This window comes from Schistocerca gregaria, chromosome 2 (assembly GCF_023897955.1).
Source record: "Schistocerca gregaria isolate iqSchGreg1 chromosome 2, iqSchGreg1.2, whole genome shotgun sequence".
Classification (NCBI taxonomy): domain Eukaryota; kingdom Metazoa; phylum Arthropoda; class Insecta; order Orthoptera; family Acrididae; genus Schistocerca; species Schistocerca gregaria.
The window spans coordinates 410,467,889-410,490,351 of NC_064921.1; positions in this window are offsets into that span (position 1 = coordinate 410,467,889).

Below are 22,463 nucleotides of genomic sequence, written 5' to 3' on the forward strand. Positions count from 1 at the left end.
GCAACCAATTCGAAATCACTACAGTCTATAATAAGACCGAAATAAGTCTCTCCGATATACCACCGTCTCCATATGATTCACACACAGAGTCAACGCAACATTCGTCCCAACAACCAGAGGAAGTCTCGAAGCAAGACGATAATGTTTCAACACCTAATACCGACCATCTAGACTCTTCCACTAAACATGACATTAGCGAAGATGACACACAACCAACGCCATTTACTGTCTGGACTACTGAAGAGTTATCTAGCAGTAAAAATGTCACAGATGAGATAACAAAGTCTGAATCAGGGTACCTGTACCCAGGGCAATATGAACAAGCAGTCGATGCCAGTACATCAGACTCACCTGCGGAACACACCACACTTCCGCTTACTAGCAACGAAGTCGAAATCACTACAGTCTATAATAAGGCCGAAATAAGTCCCTCCGATATGCCACCGTCTCCATATGATTCACACACAGAGTCAACGCAACATTCATCCCAACAACCAGAGGAAGTCTCCAAGAAAGACGATAATGTTTCAATACCTAATACCGACCATCTAGACTCTTCCACTAAACATGACTGTATCGAAGACGACACACAACTAACGCCTTCAGCAGTCTGGACCACTGAAGAGTTAGCAAGCAGGGAAAATGTCACACATGAAATACCAAAGTCTGAATCAGGGTACCTGTACCCAGGGCAATATGAACAAGCAGCCGATGCCAGCACATCAGACTCTCCTGCGGATCACACCACACATCCGCTTCCAAGCAACGAAGACGAAAGCACAACAGTCTTAAATAAGGTCGAAATAAGTCTCTCCGTTATGGCACCATCTCCATATCGTTTACACAATGAGTCAACGCAACATTCGTTCCAACAACCAGAGAAAGACTCCAAGAAAGACGATAATGTTTCATTACTTAATACCGACCATTTAGACTCTTCCACTAAACATGACAGTAGCGAAGACGACACACAACCAACGCCTTCAGCTGTCTGGACCACTGAAGAGTTAGCAAGCAGTGAAAATGTCACAGATGAGATACCAAAGTCTGAATCAGTGTACCTGTACCCAGGGCAATACGAACAAGCAGCCGATGCCAGCACATCAGACTCTCCTGCGGAACACACCACACTTCCGCTTCCAAGCAACGAAGACGAAATCACTACAGTCTATAATAAGGCCGAAATAAGTCTCTCCGATATGCCACCGTCTGCATATGATTCACACACCGAGTCAACGCAACATTCGTCCCAACAACCAGAGGATGACTCCAAGAATGACGATAATGTTTTAATACCTAATACCGACCATCTAGACTCTTCCACTAAACATGACAGTAGCGAAGACGACACACAACCAACGCCTTCAGCTGTCTGGACCAATGAAGAGTTATTAAGCAGTGAAAACGTCACAGATGAGGTCACAGATGAGATAACAAAGTCTGAATCAGGGCACCTGTATCCAGGGCAATATGAACAAGCAGCCGATGCCAGCACATCAGACTCTTCCTTAGAACACACCACACTTCCGCTTCCAAGCAACGAAGACGATATCACTACAGTCTATAATAAAGCCGAAATAAGTCTCTCCCTTATGCCACCGTCTCCATTTAATTCACACACAGAGTCAACGCAACATTCGTGTCAACAACCAGAGGAAGACTCCAAGAAAGACGATAATGTTTCAATACCTAATGCCGCCCATCTAGACTCTTCCACTAAACATGACAGTAGCGAAGACGACACACAACCAACGCCTTCAGCTGTCTGGACGACTGAAGAGTTAGCAAGCAGTGAAAATGTCACAGATGAGATACCCACGTCTGAATCAACGTACGTGTACCCATGTCAATATGATCCATCAGCCGCCGCTGTCCGATCAGATTCAACTGCGAAAGACACCACACGTCCGCTTCTGGGCCACGGAAATGAAAGGGCCATGAGTTATAATGCTAAAGAGCTTAAATCCTCCAATGTGTCATCGTCTCATTATGAATCACATCTACCATCCGTACAGGTGTCATACCTAAAATCAGAAAAGGACAGTGAAATAGACGATAGTGCATCCGCCCCTCATACCGACCAAATTGAGATTTCCAGTATACATGATACTAGCGAAGAAGATACATTACCATCGCTTTCAACAGCCTGGCGCAGTTCAGAGTCCGAAAAGAGTGAATATGTCACTGATGAATCGCCAGAGTCTGAATCACGATACTTGTACCGAAAACAATACGATGAATCATCCGATCCCAGTGTATCAGAGTCATCTGCAGAAGACATCACACTTTCGATTTCATTATACGAAGATGGACAAACTATGGTCGACAACACAGACGAATTTAATCACTATAATGCGGCAACTTCTCCATGTGATTCATACCATCACTCCACGCAACGGTCCTACGTACAATCGGAAGAGGACAGCAAAATAGACGGGTTTGTATACATACCTGACGACGATGAAATTGATATTTCTAGTAAACATGCTAGTGGCCAAGATGACACATTACCAACGCCTTCAGCAGACTGGATCTGGGCGAGGTCAGGAAGCAGCGAAAAGCTCACAGATGAAACACTTAAGTCTGAATCGGTGTACTTGTGTCCAGAGCAACATTCACCCACGGCCAGCGAATCAGCGTCTTCTTTGGAAGACGACACACTTCCACTTCCAAGGTACGAATACGGAGCGACTATGGTCGACGATATGAACAAATGTAACGACTCCATTGTGGTACCGATGTCATATGATGCACATCAACATTCCACGCATGAATCGTCCCAACAATCGCAAGAGGACAGCAAAATACATGGAAATATACACATATCTGATAGTGATGAAATCATTATTTCCAGTAATCATTACGATGGCAAAGACGAAAGCGCGCTAGTGCAGTCCATGGAGGAACGATTCCATCTGTCAGTGGAAAACGTGATAGCAGTATTTGATAAAGCACGTACAAGTTTACGATACGAAACTGATATTGCTAGTACACTAAACGGAAACAATGGTGACACACTATCAACTCCAATAACATCCCGGAATATTACAAACACATCAAGCAAGAAATATGATGGAGTTGTCGCAGCAGATATGAATTCAGTCGACTTGTCTGCTTGGCACTTGTCTTCTGCAGAAGACAAAACACTTTGGCCTCTTAGTCACGTAGGTGAAATCACTCTGGTCGGTGACAGGAACGAATTTAATCACTCCAGTGAGGTACCAGTTTCATATGCTGCACACCACCGCATCGAGCCGGATGAAGTTTCTGACATGTATTTCGTGAATAATCATTTCACGGAATTTCCCTCGGTAAACTCAGTAGCGAATCTTGAAACGAAGATAACTGTGAACGGTGGTATGAGGATGCCGTATCCACTAATCACGACCAATAAACAGGACCTTTTCTCATTGTTATCGGATTCTCGCGTTTCTCTGACACCAAGAGAAGGAAATGAAAAATATGGCTTTATAAACGATAATATTACATACCGTTCGTCCGAACAGGATGAACATTCATCTGCGGAAAGTAGTCCAGTTCTGTCAGAAGAGGATCCTTCTTTGTTGATGTTAATTTCAAGCGAAGAGAACGAGAGATATGTGGTGGGAAGACTTAACGAAAATACTTATTCCGATAAAGCTGATCGTCTGTATAAATTAGATGATCAACTCACTGACGAGCTATTTCTAGAAACACCAGCGAATGACCATCAGTTAGGTCCAAATATACATATACCTGTTAATGACGAAATGAAAATTCCAAGTAATCATGATGAAACCCAAAGAGAAACGATGCTCTTTCGTTCTCGAAACTGGAGTACTGGGCAACCAGGTACGAAGGAAAATAGTACACGTGACAGTGTTTTTCAGTCAGATCAAGTGTCTGTTCAATACGCTGAAAACGTCGACCACAAGGAGAAACCATCGCATCAGGCAGTGAAGGGCAGTAGAACAACAGATGCGCTTAATTACATACCTGTTATCATGATTCTGGGCGAACACAATGTGAGCGAAGAAGAGACATCATTTAATCCTTCAGAGTACTGGAGCAGCGCAGAGGCAAGCAGAAAGGAGAACGATACAGATGATCCTGCAAAAACTGTAAACAGAATATATGCCTTAACTCCTCCTCGGCAATATGGACAACACAGACATTCAAGCAAACACAAGGAACATACGTCATCAGAGAGAGGATCTGTATTTTATAATCCACCTCACGAGGTTGTAAAGTACACGACTGAAAGCAAGATTGCAGCTGCTCATTTGAATGAAGCCCTAAATCCTTACAAGATCGATGACCTTACCATGGAAAATCCGTCGCACCCATCTGACAATGAGAATATGGTAACTGAAGGATCTTTCATTTCTGTACATTTCAACAGGAACCTCGATGAAAATTTGCAACCTCTTCACGACGCCAACGGCCCTACTGAAGGAAATTTTGATAGCATTACAAGTCTTAGAGATAATACAGGTATAAACAACAGGGCTGCTCTGGATCTCAACAGCAGCACCAACGAATTCCGTGCAAATCAACTAGATTTCAGACATAAATTTAATGGGAGCCATATACATTATACAGATGTTATTGTAAGTACCGAGGAGCGTCTTGATCCTTCAACGCATTTGGGTGATGACGTAGAGGAAGAACATTTACTTCACTATGATCTCAACATTAATATGGGTGGCCTTCCTGGACTTGGGATGGATCCCAATGATGATAAAATAATTGACGATTATCTCCGAGATCAACATCACCCTGCAAGATACATTTACGGTTATAATGGACCACGCATAGACTTTACTGAGCTGTCAGATGCAAATCTTGAAGATAAGTTACTTGGAGACTCTCTGCTTCAGCAGGATCTTCAAGAACTAAGTGATGCACATCTGAGTTCTCAACAATATTTCAATAGGAACAATGAACCGTATCCGGGACTTACAGAAGAACTCAGTGACGGAGATTTTGTAGATCACATAAGCTTCAGTGACCTCACCTATGATTAAGAAAATAAAGGGCCTAACCACGATTTTAACGATGAACGTTAGTGGCGACATGAAACGAGACTGGCACCCATAACAATCCCCCATTAACTGCACTACACCAATAGTCACAACCAAGCAAGAACATTTTTATAATACTACTGTTAATCTTGGACCATGGCAGAAAATTGGTGACAATACTAATGCAAGTCTTAAGAGCTCACCAAAAACCCAGTCAACAGATTAATATCCAGTTTGGGTCTCTAGAAGATAGTATTGATGAAACTAGCGCAGAGAAATCTGTGCCATCAAAACTATTCCCTGGCTGACACTAATAACAGGTGCTCGAGCGTTATGACATTCCTGACAACGTTGAATGTGTAGGGAAAAACTGCGAATTTCAAGGAAGTATTGCTGATGTTACAAGGCAATCTGAGGTCCACACACTATTATTGATTAAACCTCGTGATCCTATCGCGTGACAATGTTAGTATTAATTAGAATGTTATACCTCAACGAGACGTACATAGATAGTACCTAAGTTTCAAAAAACGTTGGTGTCATATGTGGCCCTGCAGAGGCCTGACAGGAGAATGACGTCATAAGCATACATTTCGTTAAACTGGTCGACCCCTTATAACTTTAAATACGTACTCACAGAACAATGGACCTCAAGATGTATGAAAGTTTGAACCCCATAATATGACAACATGAGTATTGGTAGAAACATTTGGCTTCAACTCGGCTTTAATAGTGACAATGAATGGGTTCCAGTCTGTGACTAACCCGTCAGTGACACCGCTAAGGGAATGCTCTTACAACCACAAAACATCAGTAATAGCCTTGAATGGAAACACGTAATTTAACAAAACTTCAGGGATAACGGAATATATGTCTGTATCAAGAAAATCTAATTCTAACACTGGCGGAAATTCGCTGAACGATGAAGATGCCACTGACAGCACTGGAGGGAAAGCAGGGCCTCAAACGACCGGAAGGAGAACATTGACGACACATCCTTACTGAGACCTCTGACGTGACTATATTGTGGCTATTGTACTTCAACAGCATGTTGATGTAAACACAGGATGTTAGAAGATTTGAATGACTAGGGCAGACTGACCTTTAGAAGTAGAAATGTAATCAGCCTTCTTATCCATTACATGTACAAGGTATAACAATTTTCCCTGTCCAATGGCGAAGTATGTGATCGTACGTTTTCCAGCAATTATAGAGCACCTACCATACAGCATCCTAAAGTTTCTGGATGTGAGGACAAGATGAATATCACTAAACACGGTGTGTGAAATATAGCAGATAGTACTGACTGAAGGCAAAGCGACGAAACATAAGTTTTTTTTCATAATGTAAGAGTTTATAAAGAAGCAACATCAATTAATAACTAAGTGGTCATCTACGGAAGCGTAATGTCTGTTAGTTTAAAAAACGTGATGTAATGCTGCGAATAACGTTTGTTTATTTGCAAGGTGAGATGTGTTTCTTGACCGAAGGAACTCAAGGAAGTAACACATGCAATTCGCAAGTTAGGTGTAAATGCTGCTTATAATATGAAAAAGACTATATTTTTCAAAGAAGCACTTTGGGGGGAGCAAAAAACTACCGGGCGCTAACACAGAAGCACTGACGGGGAAAGTTAATTCTGCTCCTAGTGAGGGAATATTTATTTATTTATTTATGCAAATATTGCTACGTGATCGTAACAAAGAAACGCTAGAGGACGTCGAGGAACCTATTAATGAAAATTACCATAACCAAAGAGTATGAGTGACATACAATGACGAAGATAAGTGGATTGAATAAAAGCCAGTCTGTATTATACGTGAAAAAGTAGGCCTCAATATTTATAATGCGGTGACGGAATATCATCAGCTAAACAGTTTGAGCAGGCTGCCATATGAAAGACTATTTCCTATGCGGAAGAGGTACGACTATTAGAAGGAATGGAAAAGAAACTGTGCACTGCAATACATAGTGCTTAATACGTTTTACATACTAATTGCTATTATAGACAATATTATGTTTTATTTATTTATTCATTTGTCCAGGTAGATTAAGGCGTAATTATTACTCTATGTTATTATTGTAATCTGTATATACTATGTATATGTATTTATTATTTACAATAAACTTTACAGTAATTATTGTTTTTATCGTCTTCAAGGTCATTTAATGTAGGTATAAGAAGTGTGATGAAATGTTTATGAACACAAGACACGAAAATATGTATCAAACCATTCATATCGCTCTGTCATATCCATGTAAAGCTTACTGAGGGAACGAAACGAAGGCAGAGATGTACGACATTGGAAACGTTTAGTTACTGTTTTCTCTTATGAGCAAAATGTGTTTGTATTGGTGATACACTGTTACATTTTTAAGAACATTCGTTAAAAGGAATGCTACGTCATAAAATTAAGGTAGTGACAATGACACATCAAGCATGTATTTTTCCGACGAGAGAAACATCTGTAAAATTTTTCCATTGTCACCACAAATAAATATGCGGAAGCTGTTTCAGCTGATAGTTTGGTGCTTGAGGTTGAAGTCCATGCAAAGCAAAACTACATTGTCGTAAGTTTTGACTATTAGCAACAACACTGTTTTCAGCAACTGAAACGAATATTCATCTCAGAACTCAGTGTTAATGGCACAAAAAAATCTCTCTTATTGTTTTCATTACATTTGTTGCAATACTGAGATAGTGTATTCTGTATCGCTAGTCTTCTTTCATCCAAATCTACAGGATAAGGGTCCTCACCTAGATTAACAGCAATTTTTGGTTATGTTGCAAATAGTTATAAGGTTTGATCAGAGAAGTAACAACAGGTTAATCAGAAACCTAGTGCTCTTTGTTTCTCGCAGTGAAACCGAACGGGCAATGAGTGAAGTTTCGCCGCGTCACACTTATATGAAATTACACTCTACGACAAAAAAGACGGTAACTGTCCGAATGGGAAAGATGTCGGCAGATGTGATGTATATGTACAGACAAACAAATGATTATAATTTGAGGGCAATTGCTTAATTTAATAAAGAAAAAAAGCTTCACAAATTGAACACGTATATAAGCGTTGGCCCTCCTCTAACCTGTATGGAAGCAGTTACTCGGCTTGGCATTCATTGATAGACTTGCTGGATATTCTCCTGGGGGATATCGTGCCGCATTCTGTCCAACTGGCTGCGTTCGATCGTTAAAATCCCGAGATGGTCGGAGGGCCCCACCCATAATGCTCCAAACGTTGTCAACTGGGGAGAGATCCGGCAACCTTGCTGGCCACATTAGGATTTGTTATGCACGAAGACAAGCAGCAGAAACACTCGCCATGTGCGAGAGAGCGTGATCTTGATGAAATGTAAGCCTAGGATGGCTTGACATGAACAGAAAAAAAAAGAAAGTGGCGTAGATATCATCGACGTACCACTGTGCTGTAACGGGTTGGTTGGGTTGTTTTGGGGAAGGAGACCAGGCAGCGAGGTCATGGGTCTCATCGGATTAGAGAAGGACGGGGAAGGAAGTCGGCCGTGCCCTTTCAATGGAACCATCCCGGCATTTGCCTGGAGCGATTTAGGAAAATCACGGAAAACCTAAATCAGGATGGCGGGACACGGGATTGAATTGTCGTCCTCCCGTGCTAGTCATTGCGCCATCTCGCTCAGTCCGCTGTAACGGGGCCGCCGATGGCAACCAAAGGACTCTGCTATGAAATGAAATGGCACCCCAGACTACCTCTCCTGGTCTGTCGGGCGGCAGTCGTTTGGTACTCCTCCGCTGTCCGAGGCGTCTCCCGACACGTCCCCACTGGTCATCGGTATCAAATCGAAGTGGGGCTCATCACTGAAGGCAATTCTACTCCAGTCAATGAGATTCCAGGGCAAATGTGCCGAGCCGGCCGCTGTAGCCGAGCTGTTCTAGGCGCTTCAGTCCCGAACCGCGCTGCTGCTACGGTCGCAGGTACAAATCCTGCCTCGGGCATGGATGTGTGTGATGTCCTTAGGTTAGTTAGGTTTAAGTACTTCTAAGTCTACGGGACTGATGACCTCGGATGTTAAGTCCATAGTGCTTAGAGCCATTTGAACCATAGGAGCAAATGTGTCCGACACCACTGCAAACGGGATTGTTCGTGTACAAAGGTCATTGGTAGTCGGTGCAAGGGGAGCCGAGAGCTCAGCCCCCTTTCTGCAAGCGCCTTTTACTCTCGCAGTAGCATTGGGGGGATTTTGGGACTTTGTGCCCACTTATCGAAAATGTAGTCAGTTACTTCATACTTGAACATTTTAAAAGAAGATACTAATTATCTTTATGAATTCTTCTGACACGTACCACAATTACTTTAAATCTTTCAGCCGAAAGCAACCCAAAAATTTAAGTTTTATTAGTATATGTAACTTTTCCCAGTGAATACCATATTCAGTATTTTCAGTTTCAGGACATTATCTACACATCAGTATCTCTTTAAAAAGTATTTTCTGAGTAAAAGTCAACAACAGTTAACGAAATTTGCGTGTTTATTTTTTTTGTTTTGTTTTTTAAGAGTGGTAGCACGTGGTACTGAAAGTGCGTTGATGTTTCTTAGAGTGGGCTACAGGATATTTTCATGTTCAGGACTCTACTAACACATGTCCAACAACAATTAACGAATTTTCTGCATTTTTCCATTATTTTATGATGGGCATAAAATATCCCACCCCACCCCCATGGTAAATCGCGTTATGGATAATGCGTTGGTACTGCCTCGTGGTCACCGAAGCGTCAGTTGCACGTCGAATAGATGATAATGATGAGTGCCTCTCTGACGATTTCTCGGTCCTCACGTCCTGTCGTCTCTCTAGGTCGCCCGCTTCTTCCTTGTCGCTGTGTTCGGCCACAGTGCACCCATTACTGCCTACATCGTCGAATAGTGGAATCGCTTCTATTCAAATGCCGAGCGATTCGCCGGTTACTGCCACTGGCCTCTTTGAGCCCAACTACACGTCCTCTCTCAGATGCTGACATGTGCGAATGCCGTTCACGCGCCTCTCTGCGATACATAATAACTGAGTACAGTACGCGGCATGAAATTTGCAACGACTTTTTGCCCTGAGATCGACACTATCCTTGCCACTTGCGGGGTGAATTTTCCCTGCAGCGTCACACATACGTCCATCGGCAAACATCGATTACAATTTTGCTCTTTCTGTCTATACCTCTGTGAATCCCAGTTTCTGATCAATTTCCATAACTCCTTTGTGGTGAGTGGTCTTTTTTGTCTCACAGTGTATTTCGTATCAGATATCTCCGACAGACTTCCTGTTAAAAGCAGATGAAACTATGATTCCGTGCGCACAAAGTGTTAACCTCAGTTCAAGAAATAAAAGGTTTCCCACACGTCGAAAATTTTCGATAACCTTTCTTTTATCGTCTCAATAAATTTTGACGCAATTAACACTAAAATGAATATATAGAGAATCTCTTTCAAAGGCACAGATGCCGGATAAATCTATGTACATAATATACTCTTCTTTTCCGGGCTTGAACGAGGTGAATTAGATGTAAGGTTACTGTTATTTCTGTGCGGGACCTGGCACCGTTCCTCTGCGGTTCCTGCCAAAGTGTCTATCCTGATGTAATTTTGAACATACTATAGGAAAACGTGACGCATTATCAGTTGGTCGTAATAGAATAGCAGTAGAGCAGAGTTAAATGAAAGTGGAATGTGACATTCGCTGAGAACTGGAAAAGAAATGAAAGCCTATCTTCCTTAACCTTGAAGTCAAAACGCATCTGACTAATGACAGCTGAATGAAGCGAAGATGACAGTACAGAGAGCAACGAGAAAAGCCTGCTATGACTTCGAAAGTAAAATTTTCTCAACCGATCTGACTAAAAGCCCGCAGAGGTTTGAAATCATGTATTCAGTCACTAGTGGCCACATTGGCATCAAAACTGAAAATGACAGAGAGAAGGCCAAAACACTGAATTCGGCCTTCCGAAGTTGTTCCACCGCGTAAGATTGTTATACGGTTCCTCTTTTCAATCATCGTACGATATATAATAAACATTGAGATAGGTGATTGGGGAATAGCAAAAGAGCTGCAGTTTGTGTGTGTGTGTGTGTGTGTGTGTGTGAAAAGACATCACGATTATAAAATCTCCATTTCTACCAGTAGTTTATCGTATGTCGCTGGAGTCTCAAAGGGTACCGAGCGGCTGAAAATAGAGCAGATCGTTCTCGTTTTCACGAAGAGTCGTTGGACAGATTCACATTATAATAGGCATATATCGTTGGCGTCAGTCTCTTGTAGGATTATGGAACATGTTTTATACTCATGTATTATGACATTTATCGAGAACTAAAATCTCCTCCATAAAAATATAAAAATCAACATGGTATTTCGCAGAACTCTAGCGAAGGAGCTTGCTCTGTTCCTCCGTGAGATCTACAGTGCTGTAGACATCGGCGGCGCTCAGGTTGACACTGTTCCTCATCTTAAGGAAGGCATTTCACACTGTCCCGCCACTGCCGTTTACTGAAATAAACACGAGCTTGGCGAATATCAGACAAAGTTTAGGGCTGGACTCAAGACGTTGTTGCAGTTAGAACTCAACAGTCGCTCTTAACGGAACAAAATCGACAGATGTAACGGTAAGTGTGACAGCACTGTTACTGTTTGCAATGTATATAAATGATCTATTAGAATGTGTCGGGACTTCTTAAGGCTATTCGCTAATGTTGTGTTTGTCTATAAGCAGGTAGCAATGGCAGAAGACAAAACGATTTGCAATGGACTTACAGAGGAGAGATGAATGGTGCAGTGACAGGCAGTTCACACTGAACATAAATAAATGTGACAGATTGCGCATACAGAGGAAAAGAAATTCGCTACAATATTAGTCAAAAATTATTGGAAACAGTTTCTACCGCAATATATCTAGACGTTAGACGTACCTATCAGGAGCGACATGAAGTCGAAAGAACACATAAAACAAATGGTATGGAAAACAGATGCCAGACCGTCGTTCACAGGAAGAATCTTAAGGAACTATAATTCACCAAGAAGGTGTTTGCAAGGCGATAGTTCGACCTGTTGTTGAGTATCGGTCACTATCTGGGACCGTTACCATGTAGGACTAATAGGAGAAAGAAAGAGAGAGCGAGAGAAGGGGGGGGGGGGGGGGGGAAAGATCCAACAAAGACCGGCACTTTTCGTCGCGAGATATTTCAAGCTACAATAGAAGTGTACACAAAGTTTGCCAGTGACGTTACGTATCACGGTGCAGCCACAATTCGACGTTTCCCTGAGCGTAAACATGCAACGCTTACAGGTTAAGGAACACACAAACAGTGCTCTTAATCGACGCATGACAAACAGGGTGAAAACGTCATGCACTTGTAAGGAAATTATGCACATAACAGTAACCAATGAGTGCCGAATTAGTAAAGCATTATCCTCACTGTCGGAAACCCCTACACTCCTTAAACACACTGTGCAGCTGTAAGCACATTAGGCACATAACAATTGGTAAATAATGGCTTCGACATAACAGTGTAGGTACAGCGTCAAATCGACTCATCCCTGAAAACAGATACCAATCATAATGCTGTAGTATGTACCTACATGACAACCGTGAGTGAAAGCCACATATTATTCTTCCTACTCGCTTTTGTGCAATCAGTATTTTCTTTCTTTCTAGAGAATGTACTGTAGTGAAATTTTCAGTTTTGGATAGGAAACGAAGTGACCTATTTACGAACACTAAGTAGTTTTAAAAACTTGGCCGGAGCTACAGTTCCAATCTGGCTAAAATGTACGGATTTGTTATGAAGTAATGCGTAAAGATAACTGCGATACAAATAAAAAAAGTGCTGTTCTATTACAGCTTGAGTTCGAGTTCAAAACCATTCGACTCATTGAAATTAATATGAACGTTGATTTTATTGGTGCCTCCATAAAACCAACAAAATGCGGACTGAAAATATTACGCAAGTACAATTAGAAAAAATCTATTAACGAAGTCGATTATCCAAAGATACTGAAAGACGACTTTAATGCTCACTACCAGACAGCAGTCTCCGGCAGTGAAGATTAGTTACGAAAGAGTAAATAGTCAGTTGCATGTTCCTTAGATCAACGACTCTTTTATGGAAATCATGTGGAATGAGTCATTTTACAGGATACGTATACAGAACTACTGTTAACAATGATGAACACATTATTATATTTTTAGTCCTACTCATGCAATTGCGTTACTCGCTACGCGTTTTTAATTAGAAATTTGTCAATGGAGTAGGAGGAGTCTTCCAGGAGAAATTATTTTAAGTTATATTTAAAACTTGCTTTGCTACCTGTCAGACATTTTATGTCACTAGGTAAATAATCAAAGATGTTTGCTGCTGTATATTTCACTCCTTTCCGAAACACTGACAGCGTTAATGATGGGCAATGAAGGACACTTCTCTCTCTAGTGTTGTAGGTATGGTCATCTCTGTTCATCTCAAATTGTGATTATTATTTATGAGCAATTTCAGTAGCGAATATGTGCACTGTGACGACGCAGTTGCCGCGTGGAGTGACCGCGGGGTTTGGGGCGCCATGTCACGGATTGTGCGGCCCCTCCCGCCAGGGGTTCGAGTCGTCCCTCGGGAATGGGTATTTGTGTTGTTCGTAGCATAAGTTGGTTTAAGTAGTGTGTAAGTCTAGGGATCGATGACCTCAGCATTTTGGTCCCTTAGGAATTCACACACACAGGGCACAGTTACGATGTCTGGCTCCTTGAAGAGGCTCCGACACGACAACCGTGGGTCAACGTAAACATATTATTCTTCCTACTCGCTTTTGTGCGATCAGCACTTTTTTTCTAAATGATCAGTTAACTCAGAAAATTATTTCATAAGAGCTACTGAGTGGGTATACGCAAAATACGCTCCTGGATATGGAAAAAAGAACACATTGACACCGGTGTGTCAGACCCACCATACTTGCTCCGGACACTGCGAGAGGGCTGTACAAGCAATGATCACACGCACGGCACAGCGGACACACCTGGAACCGCGGTGTTGGCCGTCGAATGGCGCTAGCTGCGCAGCATTTGTGCACCGCCGCCGTCAGTGTCAGCCAGTTTGCCGTGGCATACGGAGCTCCATCGAAGTCTTTAACACTGGTAGCATGCCGCGACAGCGTGGATGTGAACCGTATGTGCAGTTGACGGACTTTGAGAGAGGGCGTATAGTGGGCATGCGGGAGGCCGGGTGGACGTACCGCCGAATTGCTCAACACGTGGGGCGTGAGGTCTCCACAGTACATCGATGTTGTCGCCAGTGGTCGGCGGAAGGTGCACGTCCCCGTCGACCTGGGACCGGACCGCAGCGACGCACGGATGCACGCCAAGACCGTAGCATACTACGCAGTGCCGTAGGGGACCGCACTGCCACTTCCCAGCAAATTAGGGACACTGTTGCTCCTGGGGTATCGGCGAGGACCATTCGCAACCGTCTCCATGAAGCTGGGCTACGGTCCCGCACACCGTTAGGCCGTCTTCCGCTCACGCCCCAACATCGTGCAGCCCGCCTCCAGTGGTGTCGCGACAGGCGTGAATGGAGGGACGAATGGAGACGTGTCGTCTTCAGCGATGAGAGTCGCTTCTGCCTTGGTGCCAATGATGGTCGTATGCGTGTTTGGCGCCGTGCAGGTGAGCGCCACAATCAGGACTGCATACGACCAAGGCACACAGGGCCAACACCCGGCATCATGGTGTGGGGAGCGATCTCCTACACTGGCCGTACACCTCTGGTGATCGTCGAGGGGACACTGAATAGTACACGGTACATCCAAACCGTCATCGAACCCATCGTTCTACCATTCCTAGACCGGCAAGGAAACTTACTGTTCAAACAGGACAATGCACGTCCGCATGTATCCCGTGCCACCCAACGTGCTCTAGAAGGTGTAAGTCAACTACCCTGGCCAGCAAGATCTCCGGATCTGTCCCCCATTGAGCATGTTAAGGACTGGATGAAGCGTCGTCTCACGTGGTCTGCACGTCCAGCACGAACGCTGGTCCATCTGAGGCGCCAGGTGGAAATGGCATGGCAAGCCGTTCCACAGGACTACATCCAGCATCTCTACAATCTTCTCCATGGGAGAATAGGAGCCTGCATTGCTGCGAAAGGTGGATATACACTGTACTAGTGCCGACATTGTGCATGCTCTGTTGCCTGTGTCTATGTGCCTGTGGTTCTGTCAGTGTGATCATATGATGTATCTGACCCCAGGAATGTGTCAATAAAGTTTCCCCATCCTGGGACAATGAATTCACGGTGTTCTTATTTCAATTTCCAGGAATGTATATCAAGAAGTTGATTCGTTTGTTTCCATGTTCAGCAATTACACGAAGAGCAAAAGTAGCTGAACTAAACTGCTTGAGAATCTTGGTAATATGCTTCTTCCAGTTCACGTTTTCATCAATACGCAAACCCAAAAATTTGGAGGACTCTACCCTATTTACCTGCTCATGCGCTGCAGCAATTGTAAGTATGAGTCTGTTCGTTGTACACGACTGAATACAGTGTTTCTTTTTTTTCAAAAACCACTTCATAAGTCTTTGGAAAGCATCATTTACTAACTCTTCGGTTCATTTCCATCTTAAGGGATTTATTTTAATACTAGCATAGTATGAAAAGGTACCAATTCTACTTGTTGAATGTTAAGAAAAAGGTCATTCACGTATACAAGTAATAGAAGTGGATCTAAAATTGAACTATGGAACACAGTTTGTGATTTCTCCCGAGTCTCTAAAATATTTTACTTCTCCTACACTGTTTGAAGTATTCAGCACAGCCTTTTGCATTCCATTTGTTAGGTATGATTTAAACCAGTCGCGGGTGAAGCCATCAGTTCCATAAAACTTGAGTTTTTATGTGAGAGTAACATGATCTACACAACTAAACGCCTTTGAAAGATCTCAAAAATACCAACTGCCGATGTTTTATTCTTTAAGGTTGTACTATTTGATGAGTGAATATGTAAATAGCATTTACAATAGAGCAACCCTTATGGAATCCGAACTGTTGTATGCTAAGTAAGTTTTTTCCACTTAAATGTGAGACTTTCTCTTGAGTACATTATTTTTTCGAATTTTTTAGGTTATTTTGGAAAAATGTGTCAGTAAGGATATTGAACGATTACTGTTTCAGTTTGTTTTGTTACATTTCTTACGGAGAGATTTAGCAACTGTATATTTCAACCTTTCTGGGAAAATTCCAAGCGCCAATGATGCACTGCATATATTACTATGAACATTCCTTATCAATTTGAAACAGCTTTTCAGAATTATGTTATAAATCCTATCAACACCGCATGAACTTTTATTTTTTTAGAATTTTTATTATTCTATTAACTTCAGTGAAGGATGGCGAAGGAGGACAGTCGAGTGTTAACGGTTGTGAGTATCCTACATTCGTTAATATCCCAATTAGGGGCAGTCAAATGAAGTATATGTCACACTTATTTCTGACAGCATAGCTGTACTTACTTCAAAAGCGACTGTTTGGAGAGCGGAAGTAGAAACGAGACTGTGTCAGGAGGTACTCCCCCAATTCGTTCCTTGCCAGTTTTCCTCGGAACGATGATGGTGAACTGTTGTCACCGATAGGCGCAGTGAAAGAACATCCATTTCCATAAGTTACGAGCACTATCTTGATTCGCTGTTAACGTCGGCTGTCGGTGTCCGTCGAGGAACCGCTTCATAAGCATCCTTCAATTCCCTGAAGGTAGTTGACAAAGCACGACCATTCCTCCCAGACTTCTGCTATGGCGGCTGCCGCCCGCGATGGCTTCTGCGCTGGCCGTACCACGATGCTACATCTACATTTATACTGCGCAAGCCACCCAACGGTGTGTGGCGGAAGGCACTTTACGTGCCACTGTCATTACCTCCCTTTCCTGTTCCAGTCGCGTATGGTTCGCGGGGAGAACGACTGTCTGAAAGCCTCCGTGCACTCTCTAATCTCTCTAATTTTACATTCCTGATCTCCTCGGGAGGTATAAGTAGGGGGAAGCAATATATTAGATACCTCATCCAGAAACGCACCCTCTCGAAACCTGGAGAGCAAGCTACACCACGATGCAGAGCGCCTCTCTTGCAGAGTCTGACACTTGAGTTTGCTAAACATCTCCGTAACGCTATCACGGTTACCAAATAACCCTGTGACGAAACGCGCCGCTCTTCTTTGGATCTTCTCTATCCCCTCCGTCAACCCGATCTGGTACGGATCCCACACTGATGAGCAATACTCAAGTATAGGTAGAACGAGTGTTTTGTAAGCCACCTCCTTTGTTGATGGATTACATTTTCTAAGGACTCTCCCAATGAATCTCAACCTGGTACCCGCCTTACCAACAATTAATTTTATGTGATCGTTCCACTTCAAATCGTTCCGCACGCATACTCCCAGATATTTTACAGAAGTAACTGCTACCAGTGTTTGTTCCGCTATCAATTAATCATACAATAAAGGATCCTTCTTTCTATGTATTCACAATACATTACATTTATCTATGTTAAGGGTCAGTCGCTACGGCAGTGAGTGAACGTGTTAAGGTATTGGTCTTAAGGTGTTGGTCTTAAACACACAGATTTGGGGGGTGCTCTGACCTACACCCCCCCCCCCCCCTCCTCGGCTACCGCTCACCGACTTTCTTCTTCCTCTGTTGGGAATGTCCTTGCCAGGGAGCCGAGGTATCAGGAAACCTGGTGTCCTGGGTGGGATGACAGGGATGACCCCGGGATCTACCCGCGTGCAGCTGCAGGAGACTATGGTATTGCACTCCGCGACTGATGATTAGGGCGAAGTAGCCATCTTCCAATAGCTCCTGTCGTTGCTCGGTAGCGTGCAGGAAATCGACAACAGACATGAGCCAGACGTCACTTTACTGTAATCCGGGAATGGAGTGCGAACGCTATGCACACCGTCGATCCGTCTCACCGACTGCCTCACGAGCTAAATTCTGGGGTATTTATGGAGCGAAGTAGAGGCTAATGTTCAACCGATGTCACTTATCATGACTACATAAATCTTCCTATTGTATTATCTCTTTATATTCTACTAATTATCCCTGCACAATTCTAGGAGTGAATTACGTTTCCTACTTGACCATCTAGATACTCGCAGAATCGATGCGCAAAGTAGCAGAGTACTATTACTATTCCACGAGTGCATAATTACTCTTTGTAATATTCCCTCTGTGGTGTTGAGAGGACTTCTAGGATCTTCCCCGTGCCGAACAGCAGCAATGAATAATTGTAGAAGCTATCGAAATTACTCGAAGAAAGAGATTGAAAATATATTGTATGCTACACAAGAAAATATATACTGAGCATTTACATCAAAGGTGTGTAAGGAATTTCATTATTTATGTATTCTCTAATTGGAAATTTGCACGGAGGTGTCGTTTCGTTGGTAATCAGAAGGGAACTTCCGATGAATTGGAAACAAACCTGTAATTGTTAGATCCATTATTTCATCAGATAATTAAACTCTATCAAAGCAAACTTTCCGCTTGATCTGAGGTTTCCCGACTGACTAAGCAACGCAAGAAAACCAAGACATTTTATTTACACAGGATTGCAGATCGCTTCGAATCATCGAGACTGCGGACGAGGAGAGTCATCGTCCGATTCTCATTAAACAAGTAAAGCTTAATTATAACTTTCTTGGATGACTGTGATATGGCTGCTTATGAATGAGATCATTAGTAAAATACTAATAACTAACTTTCCTCCTCACCAGCAACCAGTATAAACACAATATTAAATAAACTACTACGAAGGAGTCAGCGGTTCTGACTGTGTCGTGCTTCCTTATTGACTTTGTTATAGTGTGGTAACGGTTCGTAAAAGCTCTTGGGACAGGTCGCTGCATCAGCAATAGCGCTTCTTTCATCACATGACGATGATGACGTGATCCTGTCTAACTGCTCTGCCTACTGCATTTCCATTGAGGTCCGCTGTCTGGCTCGCCAGAAGCGTCGATGTTGTGTTTTCCCCTGACCTGTTCCCGATGATGAAATGTTACTCTTCGCGCCCGCATCATGTTAACCCCGCCGTAATGTAAGCAACGTAGCTTCGCTCTGGGACTTCGAAAATTTTAGCAGTTTGCTCCCTTGTGTAAGGTTGGCATTAAACATACCCCTCTACTTTATTCGTCCCGAATTTTAGAAAAAAAGATCTTACTCTTTAATACAGAAATCTTACTCCGTTTACAAAATTCTTTACCAAATTAACCTATGTTGCGATTTCTGCTAGTTCCTGAGTTTTGACTCTGCTTGCTTTATTTTACGAGGCGTGTCTTTTAAATAAGTACCGTTTTGTCACACAGCGACCGAAGCGCTGCGGTCGGCGTTCGGGGCATACGCACTTGGTATCTACATCTGTTGTCTCCGCACTGGCGCCATTACAGTCTGATTCTTCGTTGCTCATGTTGTGTACTGAATGTTTAAGATGCGTCCGAAAATCGTGAGTCCCGTCGACTGTGAAGTATGGGCTGTTATAAGATTTCCTAATGCTAAAGGCCTAAAAGCGATCGATATTCACCGTGAGATCTGTGCAGTTTACGGAGAAAGCATTATGAGTGACGGAATGGGAAGAAAGTGGGCGAGAGCATTTAAAGATGGCCGCACAAATGCGCATGAGAACAACGGAGTGGGCGTCCTTCAGTCGTTAATGAAAGTTTGCTGCAGGAAGTAGACAATAAGTTGAAAGAAAGCAGGCGCTTTACTATTTCCTCCTTGCTGGATGACTTTCCTTAATGTTTTTTGGTAGTGTTTTGTACGGCATTGGGACCGAGCACTTGAATTACCGAAAATTGTGCTCACGTTGGGTACCGAAAATGTTGATGGATGTGCACAAAACTAAACGTTTAGACAGTGCATTGACTTTCCTTGAGCGGTACCATAACGACGGTTATGATTTCTTAAGCCAAATTGTTACTGGCGATAAAACATGGAACTAGCAATAAAAGTTACAAGTTTAGCACTCCTCAAAATTACTATTACTCAGAAGCTGAAATATCAGCGCCTGCCGATGCTGTGACTCAAGCATACTCATCTACAAAGGGTTCTTCACCCCCCAACACAGATTATGTTACAATTTAATACCGTCCATCGAACTTATTACAGGGAACGTAGCTGGCTCTTTATTCGCACGAAGTAATGGCCGCTATCTACAGGGTATTTCAAGTTGATTCCGTATTTCTAGAGTTCCGGAAAGCTTTTGACACCGTTCCTCACAAGCTACTTCTAATCAAGCTGCGGCCCTATGGTGTATCGCCACGGTTTTGCGATTGGATTCGTGATTTCCTGTCAGGAAGGTCGCAGTTCGTAGTAATAGACGGCAAATCATCGAGTAAAACTGAAGTGATATCAGGTGTTCCCCAGGGAAGCGTCCTGGGACCTCTGCTGTTCCTGATCTATATAAATGACCTGGGTGACAATCTGAGCAATTCTCTCAGGTTGTTCGCAGATGATGTTGTAATTTACCGTCTAGTAAGGTCATCCGAACACCAGTATCAGTTGCAAAGCGATTTAGAAAAGATTGCTGTATGGTGTGGCAGGTGGCAGTTGACGCTACATAACGAAATGTATGAGGTGATCCACATGAGTTCCAAAAGAAATCCGTTGAAATTCGATTACTCGATAAATAGTACAATTCTCAAGGCTGTCAATTCAACTAAGTACCTGGGAGTTAAAATTACGAACAACTTCAGTTGAAAAGACCACATAGATAATATTGTGGGGAAGGCGAGCCAAAGGTTGCGTTTCATTGGCAGGACACTTAGAAGATGCAACAAGTCCATTAAAGAGACAGCTTACACTACACTCGTTCGTCCTCTGTTAGAATATTGCTGCGCGGTGTGGCATCCTTACCAGGTGGGATTGACAGAGGACATCGAAAGGGTGGAATAAAAGGACAGCTCGTTTTAGAGAGTGTGGCAGATATGATACGCGAGTTGGGATGGAAGTCATTAAAGCAAAGACGTTTTTCGTCACGGCAAGATCTATTTACGAAATTTCAGTCACCAATTTTCTTTTCCTAATGCGAAAATATTTTGTTGAGCCCAACCTACTTAGGTAGGAATGATCATCAAAATAAAATAAGAGAAATCAGAGCTCGAACAGAAAGGTTTAGGTGTGCGTTTTTCCCGCCCGCTGTTCGGGAGTGGAATGGTAGAGAGATAGTATGATTGTGGTTCGATGAACCCTCTGCTAAGCACTTAAATGTGAATTGCAGAGTAGTCATGTAGATGTAGGAATACTCGTACACTTGCACGGAATATGGGATGGAACACAATTTGCGATCAGTAACACTGACCGATGATTATGCACACAATCACTCATAGGTGTATTAATATAACAAGTGTAATTCCACATACCATAGACATGGCCTTGCAATATCAAATACCCAACAAATAAGAAAACCACACTTCACTCCACTCAGGTATGAAGGAGCCGTGACTTGCAGGATTCCAGCCGGGTTGATATTGACTCCGATCTGTGTACAGGCGGTTTAAATGAGTATAGTGGGCCGCTCTTGTATGTGGCACCTGAAGAAGATACCAGTATTAATCAATTAAAATGACTCTAGTGCACTATAAATAGCTAATGTCTCTGATAGGCTCGATAATGTGAATCGCTGACTGTGCTCGACCACAGAGCCAAAGATACTGCACTGCTTTGTTGGAGTTAGGGAGCGCTGGGCACTCAGTCGTAGGCAGCTGACTGTGAGGGACAGACGATGGAGTTGGCAGTTTCTGTGGTGTGATGTGTGAAGCCACCAAGAGTTAGATTAATTTAGATATGTCAATATTGTTGAACATGGAAGCAGGAGTCTTCAACCAAGGTAAAAATATTAACTAATTGTGATTCTTGTGTTGCCAGCGCGTTAGAATAAATGAGCTGGCTGATAATTTGTAATTGTTGAGTAACTCCAGAATGTACGTAAACGATTTTTTGAAAGAGGCTCGTTAAATATTTCATTTTTGAAGTGCTTTTAAGATTTTTTAACAGAGCTATGTTGGATTATTTGCATTTATCATTGTTTATGAACTACTTGTGAGTAATGCAACTTGGATTGTCATATGTTTTTGAAAAACAAACTTAACTTACAATATAATTTTGCTAAAAAAACCTGAGTGTTAGTAATTCGCCAAAATCAGTACTGCCCCCCAGTTCAGGTCATATATTTTTCAAAGACGTTGGATTTTCTTAAATGTTCTCGTTTATCGGCAAAATGAATTTCACGTGCATTTCAAATATTATTGCCAACACTGCACACCGCTGTGCCTGTAACTACCGTTTATATTTTTTGGTGAGAGACCAGAATATATCGCGTTACTCCGTTACTGCTCTAGAAGTGAGATAATTTACTTTATTTGTTATTTTCACAGGGACCAAAGTTATCAGTTTTGAACAGGGCCAGATGACTCA